The 13,561-nt window shown below is 31.4% G+C and overlaps 1 long non-coding RNA gene across 1 annotated transcript; it reads right to left on the reverse strand.

Moving 5' to 3' along the window:
- Positions 1–7,495: 7,495 nt before the first annotated feature.
- LOC143059619 (uncharacterized) lies at positions 7,496–12,647 on the reverse strand. The gene is made up of 3 exons (XR_012973538.1): positions 12,545–12,647; positions 8,870–8,957; positions 7,496–7,995 (listed from the first exon to the last, which is right to left on the reverse strand). It is a non-coding gene; the product is annotated as an uncharacterized LOC143059619 (long non-coding RNA).
- Between the last annotated feature and the right edge of the window lie 914 nt (positions 12,648–13,561).

Below are 13,561 nucleotides of genomic sequence, written 5' to 3' on the forward strand. Positions count from 1 at the left end.
AGTCCATCGTTTCAATTAAATAAGTAGAACAGAAATCGGCATTATACGAATGCTCGCGGTTTACAGTTCATTTATAAGTTTACTGATGTTTTTATCGGGTTATATAACCATCGGCAGTCGTCGGGTGTCATGTCGATGGACAATGCTACGCATGAAATATAGATAATATATATTACTGGATAATTCGTTTTCACTCTTTGTTATTTGAATAGTTTTAGTATTTTGGTCCCCGAGGGTATCACCAGCCCAGTAGTCAACACTTCGGAGTTGACATGAATATCAATAATGTGGTCATTTTTATAAATTTCTTGTTTACAAGCTTTGAATTTTTCGAAAAACTAAGGACTTTCTTATCCCAGGCATAGATTATCTTAGCCGTATTTGGCACAACTTTTTGGAATTTTTGATCCTCAATGCTCTTCAACTTTGTACTTGTTTCGCTTTATAAATATTTTGATATGAGGGTGACTGATGAGTCGTATGTAGACGAAACGCGCGTCTGGCGTACTAAATTATAATCCTGGTACCTTTGATAACTATTGGTCAAATCGGTAAAGATATGTTTGACAACTTCTGCCTGTATAGAAATCAGTGCAAATGGAATATCTTAATAGAGAAGATATAAACTTTGGAAATAGAGAATACGTAGGAAGTTGATTTTCTTCAATTAAATTTAACGGTAATCGTGTACAAAATAGGTTCCATCAAACCATCTTTGTAGGCAATAATGTCCTTGGTACGGTATAAAGATACATAGACATGTATATTCAATATGCCTTCATCATTGAATTTAGTTTAGATTTATCAGAAATAAGAATATCATTCATTTTAGGTTCAGATTGTCCGCTGGCAAACTATTTCAATGATGTTTTGACGTGCAGAAAAATAATACAATCGCAGTCTTTAATTTGATGTATTTAACATATTGCGGGTCAGCTATAAAAATGTAAACAAATAGAAGAAATTAGCATAAAAAAAATATGAGCTAAAAGATTAGACAATCATTATTTTGTTCTATTCTGGTTTTGCCTTAAACTTGATTCATTTAAAAAAAAGAAGATAAGGTGTGAACACTTACAAGTCGACAAACCACCACCAATTCGACCATGAGCTTCATCAGTATACATATAAATCAAATACAGAAATTTTCGAATTCAGTCTTTTTTTATCTTTTTTTTTTTTTTGTTGCCTTATTTCTAAATCGCTAGAATAATATTTTGGTTCCATCATAGACATTTATCCAATTTGAAGTCGTTGGTCTATCGAAATTGGGAGTTGATAAAATAGCATGATAAACCTTATTTCTAAATTCAATGCTATATCTGTAAATCCTTCTCATGTTTATCCTATCGACGTTTCTCATAAAACAGTTAGTTCAAAAAGGTAATCAAACTTGTGATTCTTATTTGTTTAATACCTCTCGTGTAGGCATGACCTAGATCACACAGATTGTTTGCACTAAATGTACATTTGTGGTTTCCGTTTTAGCAATGAAAATCTCTATCAATGATAACGGAACGATGAACTCGGATGGGTTTCGAATAGAGCTATTGATATATGTTATAAGGAGAATACATCAATACAATGGTAGTAATCTTAATTCTCTACATTTTTGTAAGATAAAAGTAAATATTAATGTCTGTCTTGTATCAGATTAAGGTATAGTAATTGCTCCCCTGTTATTTTCTACCCTATTTGTCCTCAAAACAATAATTTGCTGAGATTTGTTATCATCCTTAAGGTGACAGATACGACCGAAAGGAATTTGGATTAAAGTAAAAACCAGTGTGTTGATGCGCATGGATTCAGAAAAGAAACATAAATGATATCTTCTAATCATTAATTACCACCACGTCGTGCTTCGCTACTCATAAAAAAAGTATGCACCAAAACACGCAAATATTTCACATGTTATAGCATTTCTGTACCTTAAGTATGAAATACAAAAATTACAAATATCAGGTTACATAAAGCTGCCATTGATATTTGGCAAGAAACGTTGTAACTCTTAAAGGAACAGAAAATACAAGAACGTCTTTTGAAATTCATTTAAAACATAAGAATACTTCAGAGTCCGACAGAACAATATCCGAAAACTATTGATGCAAAGACAATTTAATATAAATCAACAACCTGGTATTTGTAAATACAAAACTATTTATAGGTATTTACCTGTGTTCAAAACAAGAAAATCCATATTCAATATATCAAACTAGCCATAAAAACAGTTGTGAAGAATGATCAACCGTGTAACAGGATATAATATAGAGATAAAACAAACATATAAAATATACAGTCGTATGTCAACTTATCAAATGTTTAGTAGTAAATACAGTAGTTTTGCATTTTTGATGAATAGCCTGATATTTTATCCATATCGCGCATCTTTGATGCACACCTTTTATCGCATACCCTTTATCACATCCCTACTATTTTTAGATATGCCGTATCACCTTCGACCAATATCATCCCTCGAGCCTAAAGACCCTTGGGCTGATATTGGTGTCTCGGGATGATACGACATATGATACGGTTTTTGCCATATATTATTCTCTATATATCAAGTAGACGGTTTAGTATTCATATGGAAAATCTGTAATACTTTAAAAGAAAAGTATCTATCTTTATGCTTGACAATTTACCGGGCGTTGCACATCTCTTAAGCCTTTATGCTATTCCTAAAAGTTCTTTTGTAATCTATGTTAAAATTAATACCAACATGTGTTAACTAAGCTCTGGTAAAGACAACTTACTATTGCTGAAGACCTTTACTTGAACTGTTGATGTATTTTCTGGCTTTATTTAAGGATTTTCTTATCCCAGGCATAGATTACCTTAGCCGTATTTGGCACAACTTTTTGGAATTTTTTATCCTTAATGCTCTTCAACTTTGTACTTGTTTGGCTTTATAAATATTTTGTAATGAGCGTCACTGATGAGTCTTATGTAGACGAAACGCGCGTCTGGCGTACTAAATTATAATCCTGGTACTTTTGATAACTATTATCACACTATTATTTCGACCAAAAATGGATAACGAATTGTGTTACATACTAAGACTGCAACTAGTATGCCGATACTAATCACTTTATATATTATATAAAATAAACAACTGACTAAAAAGGATATCAAACAAATTCTTAATCGTGTTCTATGCTTTGATTTGACTGGCCTATTGATTAATTAATGTGATATGCATAATTCTGTTTTCTTTTCTAATTATTATGATTATTAAGAAAAAAAGAACAAAAAAATATGTATTTTTTGTTCTTTATAACTGTATTCTGTGTACTTGAAATCGATTTTCAGAAATGTTTTGGCATTATGAGTTTATATTTTATACAAGATTTGCAATCAATATACTCAAGAAAGCTTTTAAAAAAATAGTCAAATCAAATACTATTGGCCAATTGTTTGTGACGTTAACATCAGCATTTTATCGGAGGAACCCGAAATGCAATCAATACTGGTTGACGTAATATTTGTAGTGGAAATTTTCAATTCATAGTACGAAAAACGTCCATGCTTAAAGGTCCATTCCATTGAACCCATCGTAACGACTTTAAACTCGATTACAATAAATATATTTCTAATAGATTATGGATAAATCGACATATTGGGTATAGATGGACGAAACCGTATGATCAAAACGGAATTACTATAAAACTTGTGAAATTATATAATACCGTATGCGTCATTTTTCAAGTTGACAACTAGTTTTGACATATTTAGTGAAGTAAACTTTCAAAACAAAAACATAAATGAACACACATTTGTTTAAAATGCAATAAATACTTAAACAAAACCCATAACAAATAGCAATGGCCAATCAATAATTAATGAAAATATCAGTATTGATCTAGTATTTGTCTCTTGCTTAAAACATCAGTTTCATTTTGATCAACTGATTACCATAATACATTAGTTTTTCAAGTACACAAACAACTTAATTTTCCCGTACCAAGGAGTTATAGAAACAGTTACAACTTTGATTTAATCAAGTGTTATGTCCATTGTAAACAGAAAACTATTATCTTACAATTTTTTATTTAACCTAAACATACTAAATGAATGATACAACATATAAATCATCTCCAGTTTATGGCCAAGAACATCATTTACTTTTTTGGCAGTATTGCAAACTTTTCATCATGAAAAAGTCTAAGAAGTAAATGTTTAGTCCTGAACAATCAACACTTTTTTCTAAGTTTTTCAAAAGTCCGTGTTAAACCACAAAGCAGATTACAACAACGTATGACTCAACAGCTGATGACTTAGATCGTTTTAACAATTACGGAAGTATCAAAATATCAAAATATTGACTTGAATTCCGCTGTAGCTTTTTAAGTATTAACTCACTTTAAATAACGCTTTTGAAAAAAAACAACATTTCGTGTGTTATGATTTATGTGTTTAAATGTAATATCAGCATTTAGTTGTTTTATAATCTTAAATCAATCTTATTTCTATCTTATTTTTCAAATATAATTTTTCAAATATGACGTCATTTTTTAGCTGTTTTAGAAATTCAAATGTCTGTGTGACGTAATATTGTGCCTTTTCACCACTTCGTATGTGACGTCATTGTTGACTTTTTGCGTTCAGGCCTGGACTGAGTCGGGTGTGTCTATTTCCTGTGTTGGTCTTCAATGTATTATGTATTCGGGTTTTGTTTTCTGTAATTAGTTAAGACGTCAGTTTTATCATGTAAATCTTTTATATTCATGTGATAAAATTTACTGTTTGCAATACCATAAATTGTTCTATATAATAAGGATGATCACAAGCAGAAAACCCTAGCCGTATTTGACACAACCTTTTTCAACTTTTGATCCTCAGAGCTGTACAACTTTGTACCCACTTTTTTTTTACTTTCGAACTTTTATATCTGGGCGTCACTGGTAAGTCTTGTGTGGACGAGGCGCGTTTTTGACGTATTGAATTTTAAACCTGATGCGTTTTGTTATCTATTATTCATATGTTTCTTTGCCTAATACGTTCTGCTATTTATTTGTATTGTAATCCTGTATTATTATGTTGTCATTTTAATGTTATATTGAACAATGCCATCAAAGTGCGAGGTTTGGAATGCCACAAAACCAGGTTCAACCCACCATTTTTTTTCTTTAAAAATGTCCTGTACCGAGTCAGGAAAATGGCCATTGTTATATCATAGTTGGTTTCTTTGTGTGTAACATTTTTACGTTGTGTTTCCGTTGTGTCGTTTGTTTTCTCCTACATTTGAGTGTGAATTTACATTAATATAAGACGTGTCACGGTACTTTTCTATCCCAAATTCATGTATTTGGTTTTAATGTTATATTGGTTATTCTCATCGGATTTTGTCTAATGCTTAGTCCGTTTCTGTGTGTGTTACATTTTAATGTTGTGTCGTTGTTCTCCTCTAATATTTAATGCGTTTCCCTCGGTTTTAGTTTGTTACCCCGATTTTGTTTTTTGTCCATAGATTTATGAGTTTTGAACAGCGGTATACTACTGTTGCCTTTATTTATCTAATTGGTTAATTGCTAAATATCTTTTGAAGAGGAGTGCACATTACATTGTTTTTGACAATCATGTTATTATTTATAACTTTGCTTTTATCTGTTGTACGGTAATGTATGTAACACATTACTTGAATGTTCACCAGAAAGCAAAATGACTGTGATATTTTGATAATCGTGTTAGATTTTACAAAGAATAGTTTTGAGTTGTGTCTTTTTTGCTTTCACAACTTCAAAATGATGTTCACGCTTTTAAAATTGAATCAATAGATGCACAAATATAACATTTGATATTTCTTTTTAAATTGCCTGTTTTTTTTTTTTCTATACAACAAGTAGCTTGTATTTATCACTTTAAATCTGTTAATGTTACACACACATTCAAATGACTTATAACTTGAACCAAACCGTATCATATGTATTTAACCATCAGGGAGATTATAAACTAGAATTATAGTAGAATTGTTTTCCTAAGAATACACATCTACATTAAAAAACAATTGACTATAAAAAATACGGTGATTTTTTTTGTTAGGAATATGGCAGTTGTTATATCAAAAAGTTCGTTTCTATATATGTTGATACAACTTTGGTATTTTTTGCACTTCAGTGTTCCTGTTCTTTCTTTATTTTCCTCTAATAGGTCATGTGTTTCAGTTTGAAATCCGGATTGTTTTTTTTTTTTTTTTTTTTTGTGGTCTATCAAATTATGATTTTTGAACACCTGTTTATTACTGTTGCAAATGTATAATAGTCCAATTGGAATTGATTGTTGTAATTATCTGTTGTAACATCAAAAACATGTTGGGACAAAAATGATTTTCTTTTTTGACTCATAATGCACCTGGTTAAAACACATATTTTGTGTTATCTCGCAAGAAAAAGAAAGTTAAATTTGATTACTTTCAAACAAGTTATCGCCTCCTGACGTGGTACTGACCAATAAAAATGTAACGGAGTTCATCGCTGTTTTGCTATACAGTTACATGTATGGAAATTCATGATCGCAATGCTAATTTAGAGTCAATATAAATATGATGAACTATAAGTTAAACACGACTAAGTATTAACAGAACACTTATGATCTAACATATAACACTGGACACTTTTAATTTGCAAAACACTCATTTGCAAATCCGCCGCCGCCTCAAACAAGAGCTACAATATCATGTATATAACCAAAATGTGCGGAATTACATGGGATTCAATAATTTCATTGGTTTTATACTGTTACTTTCATATTTATTTTGCAATTTGAATTATAAAAACATGGGATTTTCAATATCCCATGGGACAGGGCAAAATCCCATGGGATTTACCATTATCCCATGGGATTTTGGTTAAATCCCATGGGATTTTTTTTGGTCCCATGGGATTATTGTAGTCCCATGGGATATTTGTTGTCCCATGGGACAAAAAAAAATCCCATGGGACTATAATTATCCCATGGGATTTTTAATATCCCATGGGACAAAATAAAATCCTATGGGATTAAAATTATAAATATATATATATAAATATAAAGTTATGTGTATGTTACAATGAATGCTGTTTGGTAGTAAAATGTTTTAAATGTATACGAGTTTTTTTTATATTTTTTATATATACATATATATAATTTTTTTAAATTTTGTCACAAACATGTTTTTTATTTGTTTATATGACAATAAATATTATTCTTATTTTGGAATGTATAATAATAATATTTTACAGTCAAAGAATAAAGTCCTTTCACTGAAACAAAATGATGAAATTTCTAAATAAATGAAAAAATATTGTTTTGAAATCTTTGTCTTGTTTATTTTATTATGAAAAATAGAACTGAAAAAATATTTCATATTCTGACTGAATAGTTCACTCTTTTCATGAGGTAAGATTTTCTTTGTTATAGGTTCATTGCAATACTTGTATAGGCAAACAATTTGAATTATATATAACTTTGTGGTGTACATAATAGTATGCTTATAATTGCAAATTTATAATATAAACACTTTTTGTTAAAGTTTTTGCTTTCTTTATTCACAGCTTGCTATGTACAATTATTCAGTCCACTATATAAGAGTGAAGTCAATAAATAATTTCATTCACTAGAATATTCCTGCAATTCTTAGACAAAACATTTTTTCAATCTGTTCTTCAAAGATCTTCCTCTGTACATCTTTATTGAATGGAGAGATTCAAATGAGAAGACAAAGCAAGTTTATTTGGACAACAACATTCTAATATCTTGTTCATTCGTTCCATCTTTCAATTGATAATTACATTGTTGTATTTATATGATCAAGTTCTTGTGCATCAATGATCGTGATGATATGACTCCTTTTTGTTTATAGTCATCATGTTGAAATTTCCTCTTTCAAATAAATGTAGGAAAAAACATGTTCCATTTCAAATTAATAAAAAAGTCGCACTATGGAGAAAAATATCAGCTTTAAGTTTTCCGTTCAGTATTGATCTGTGAATGATGACCATGAAAATCCAGATTTCTGACCTACAAATACACAAACTCAAAAATTATCAGTGAAGAGATCAATAAAATGGCTATTTTATCATGTTTATGATTAATTTGATAAACTTTCATTTAAATATTCAAGTACTAAATTACAGAAATCCCTTAAATTTTATAATAGTTTAGTTAAAGTACAGCTTATTTAAAATTATAATAAAAAATATAGGCCACAGATGAGTTAAATAAGATATTACATTTTTAATGCCAAAAAATGGCTTTTTTGCACCAAAGGGAGATAATTTGGAGCTTTTTCAATGATATATGCATTTTAAAAGTCATCTGGGGCCAAACCAAATTGATTGTTTTGAATGATTTGGTGTACCATATGATAAAGATATAAATAAATTGAGTTATGAAAAAAAAATATTAAAACATTTTTCTGAAATTGTTATACCCTAGAGCCTCCTTAAATGTCATTTGATCTCTATTGGAGAAATGTCTCATTGGAAATCAGACCGCTAAGTGTTTCTTATTTTTATATCAACCCAGCCATATTATACCTGTCTAATATCAGGAGCTTGTACATAGTTCAGTGGTTGATGTTGGTTCATACCCGTCATTTTTATTTTTCATAATTTTTTGTTTTTATAAATTAGTCTGGTATATTTGACGTTTGAATTGATGCTCTGTTTCAAATTTGGTTAGTGTTGACTTTTATAGATTACTATAACATGTATAGGGTATGGGTTTTCTCATTACTTACAGGTCATCAATGGCCTCTAATAAGTAATTACAATGCTTACATCCACTAAATTGAACTCTGATGGATAGTTTTCTCTTTCATCATACCACATCTTATTTTAATAAATATTTAATTATTATTCAAGGACAAAATTTTTTATTTAAGCGGACTTACCATTTAGGCTTTGTTGACCTCTGTAAATCTTATTTTGTTGATAATTTCTTCTGTTTATAGTTTCCCCTTTATCTTTCATGTTCTTGCCCTACACATAAAAGGGTAAACATCATATAATGACAAAAATAACTACTACATGTATTACATATTAGTAGGCAACTGAAAATTTTGTCTTATTTGTATATAACATCAACTTACTCATCATTCTTGCTGTTCAATATCATGAATATTATCATTATTCTATGATATGAGGTCACAGTAAAATTAACCTTGGCAGGCAGACATCTTTTTTTATATGATGCCTTGTAGTCATTCCATACAACAAGTAGACCTATGCTTAAAAAATCTAAGGCCAAAATTAAAAATATGTTTGTTTCCCCTCCCCCCACACGGGTCAAAAATAAGCGCCCGGGTCAAAAAATTATTTTCCACAAAAAAATCGAAATTATTTTTTTCCTGAAAATAATTTGTTTCCATTTTTGGAAAGTGCTTGAAAGCAGAAGGATTGATAATCTAAATAAATACACTCAAATTGAGCACAAACAACTGATAAGTGGCCTGGACTGGACAAGTCAAACCATTCATGTGACCATGCTATGACAATCACATCCAGTTAAAAAAACTAGAGGCTCTCAAGAGCCTGTGTCGCTCACCTGTTAATGTGTTTACTGATGTCGGCCATCTTCGTTGGTAGGCGGGGTCATTAGACACTTTTTTTTTAAATAGATACCCTAGTATTATGATTGTGGCCAAGTTTGGTTAAATTTGGCCAAGTAGTTTTAGAAATGATTTTTATACAAGTTACAAAAATGACGAAAAGTTGTTCAATATTGACCATGTTGACTATAAAGGGCAATAACTCCTTAAGGGGTCCTCTAACAATTTTGATCATGCTGACTTATTTGTAGATCTTACTTTGCTGAACATTATTGCTGTCTACAGTTTATCTCTATCTATAATAGTATTCAAGATAATAACCAAAAACTGCAAAATTACCTTAAAATCACCAATTTTAGGGCAGCAACCCAACAACAGGTTGTCCAATTCAACTGACAATTTGTGAGGGGATATATCTTATTCTGATGGACATTTAAATCTTGAAAGATTTGCCCTAAATGTCTTAGTTTCAAAGATATAAAGCAAAACCTGCATTTTACCACTATGTTCTAATTTTAGCCATGTCGGCCATTTTGTTTGGTAGGCTGAGTCATCGGACACATTTTTTAAACTACAAACCACAATGATAATTGTGGCCAAGTTTGGTTAAATTTGGCAAAGTAGTTTCAGAGAAGAAGATTTTTAAAAAAGTTACAAAAAATTATGAAAAGTTGTTAAAAATTGACTATAAAGGGCAATAACTCCTTAAGGGGTCGACTGACAATTTTGATCATGTTGACTTATTTGTAGGTCGTACTTTGCTGAACATTATTGCTTTTACAGTTTATCTCTATCTATAATAGTATTCAAGATAATAACCAAAAACTGCAAAATTTCCTTAAAATAACCATTTCACAGGCAGCAACCCATCAACAGGTTGTCCGATTCGTCTGAAAATTTCAGGGCAGATAGATCTTGGTTGGTTTGACAGGTCACGCCACACATTTTTTAAACTAGATACCCCAAGGATGATTGTGGCCAAGTTTGGTAGAATTTGGCCAAGTAGTTTCAGAGGAGAAGATTTTTGTAAAAGTTTACAGACGACGGACGCAGGACGACAGACGACGAACGCCAAGTGATGAGAAAAGCTCACTTGACCTTTCAGGTCAGGTGAGCTAAAAAAAACCTGCCTTCCTGGTCTGTTTACAAAGGGTAGACCCGGGGAGGGGAAACAGACATTCTTTTAAATGTGGCCTGATAAAATGACAAAACCAAAAAAACTTCTCATTGACCAAAGAACAATAAAATGCGGTCATGGTTTATATATGAATCTGCCATTCAGACATGCACACCTTACAATTGTTTCATATCTACCAAATATAATCTACCTGTAACTTTAAACATATGATAAACTGACAAAACAATGCAGTGTTTCATTGACCAATGAACCATGCATGAAAATGAGGTCAAGTTCATATAAAATATGACAGACAGCTAAGTGCATCTTACAATTATTTCATTCACTAAATAAAGGGGCCTTATTGCTTACAGTATCCGGAAAATTGACCAAACCACAAAAACTAAATATTTTCAAAGTTCCTTATACCCTGCCAATTTGTTATGGTTGTGCCTGTTCCAAGTCAGGATCCGATAATTCAGTGATTGTCGTTTGTTTATGTGTAACATATCTGTTTTTCAATTTTTTTGTACATAAATTAGGTTGTTAGTTTTCAACTTTCAACTTGGCTATCATGTGTAAAATCATACAAGTGTTGGGAAAACAGGAAGTTGTCCAGTGATGAATCTGAAAATGCATCACACAGTATAGCTGACTTATTTAACCCTGAAACCAAATTTCAGAAATCCTTCTATTGTAGTTCCTAAGGAAAATGTGACGAAAAATATTCATCAGACGGACTGACTGACGCAAGGATGGATGGACAGACAGGGGTAAAACAGTATACCCCCCCCTTTTTTTAAAGTGGGGGCATAATTTTAATACGGGGCTATAAAAACCCATGCAAGATGTCAAAACAAAAAGAAGTAACCTAATTCTTACTTGTTAGGGGCTATTTATTTATTGTCGGTTATACATATAACAATACAACATATTAAAGGTCTGTAGAGCTTTTATCCGACATACATATATATGACAAGCACAATACATTTGTACATGAAACATAAAGCTCATCACTGAGATAGTAGTCTCAGATAGAGGGAGGCGGGGTCAACCAAACTCCCCTATTCAATCTGAATGCAGGACAGAAAGTCACAGTCAAAAAGTCACACACTGTCACAATTTAGTTTTGAGATTATTTTTCTTTGAACAAGAAAACACTCTTTTTGTATTTTTCTTGAAGTTTTATACATGAACATGATATAGCAACTTTAAATTAAAATTTATTAAAAACAAATAAATCAGTGCATTAGGTTTGCGCACATTACCATTACATTTGCGCACAAAAATCATTACGTTTGTGTGCAGCTTTTGATTACATTTGCACGCATTTTTTAACATGTAAATATAAAAAAAAAGATATAGTATGATTGCCTTTTACAGCTGACTATGCGGTATGGGCTTTACCTCGGGCTTTGCTCATTGTTGAAGGCTGTTTGGTGACCTATGGTTGTTAATGTCTGTGTCATTTTGGTCTCTTGTGGACAGTTGTCTCATTGGCAATCATACCATACCTTCTTTATATTGGCTTATGGTTGAAGGCCGTAAAGACCTCTAGTTGTTAATGTCTGTGTCATTTTGGTCTCTTGTGGACAGTTGTCTCATTGGCAATCATACCACATCTTCTTTTTATATTATGAACAATTTCCTAAAATTAAAAACGAATATATGTAATAAAAAGAAGATATTTCAAAATCTTTTTTCATTTATATTCAATCAATTGTCAACAAATTGTTTGTGACTTTTTGTCCTATTAACTTTGTTACTTTATGCCTGAGTTTGACATGTGTTTGACTTTTTGTCCTGTGACTTTTTGTCGGAATGTCCTGTGACTTTCTGTTTTTGCAGAAGTCCAGGGAGTGTTAAAAAATCACATGTGCAAGTTGAGAGTCAACACTTACACAGGGACTACACAATACTTTTTCAGAATGTCAGCAAAAAAGAATCACTGGTGACAGGGGAGTGTAACCGATGAATTGATCCTGAATCAGATAAGATTTTCCCGGTACGTTTAAACACCGCTCAGGAGAACCTCCTGGGTGCACACATGCAGGGCATACAAAGTGCACTCATGGCAGACCCTATATAGTCGCCGTCGTATCTGCACACATGATTGATGTATATATTCGTTATAGATCGTCATACACTTCTCATTTTAGAGTTAAATTTGCAAGCAACCTCTTAAGATTCGAAAATAATAATGCTACTAAAAATATATTATTTCCCCCAATTTTCGCAATTTTTTCGCCATATAAAATATTTAGGCGACTGTGCATTTAGTGAATATAAACGATGACGAGGCCTCACGAATAAATATAAATATGAAATATACTGGAACATTGATTAGCATAGATCGAGCAGCAGAGTAAACTTCCACATAAATCTCGAAGTTATTTACGCCGGATAATATAGACTGTGCTCCTGAATAAAGTTGTCAAATACATTAGTTTGTGTTTTTTACTTCTACAAGAAATTTGATTCAAATGCTAATTACGCACCATTTGCTGAGCAGAGAATCATTCTAAGCCAGGAACCGTCTATACTAACTGATAACAGTAAGAATAGAAAGTCTCTGTAAAAAGGCAGTCAATACTAACAGAACTGTATTAACTTAATGATACATGTACATCAAGTTCCAGCACCTCACCAAGCACCCTTGCCTTGCATACTGAGATGGCAAACTGGTGTGTGTCAGTATTTTAATATAAAACTGCGTAGGTTCATATCGTTTGATTCAACGTTTGTTTGGTTATTTTTTAAGGATCGTTGTAAAATTATATCTAAATCTTTGTTAAAATACGATTTTAAATTGTTCAATTCTTTCTATTTCATAATTTTGTCAAAGTCTACTTTTTAAAGTTTTAAATTTTACAGAAAAAATGAATATTCCAATTTGATTTGAAGAAAATCTTTTTGAA

Source organism: Mytilus galloprovincialis, chromosome 14 (genome assembly GCF_965363235.1).
Source record: "Mytilus galloprovincialis chromosome 14, xbMytGall1.hap1.1, whole genome shotgun sequence".
NCBI lineage: Eukaryota > Metazoa > Mollusca > Bivalvia > Mytilida > Mytilidae > Mytilus > Mytilus galloprovincialis.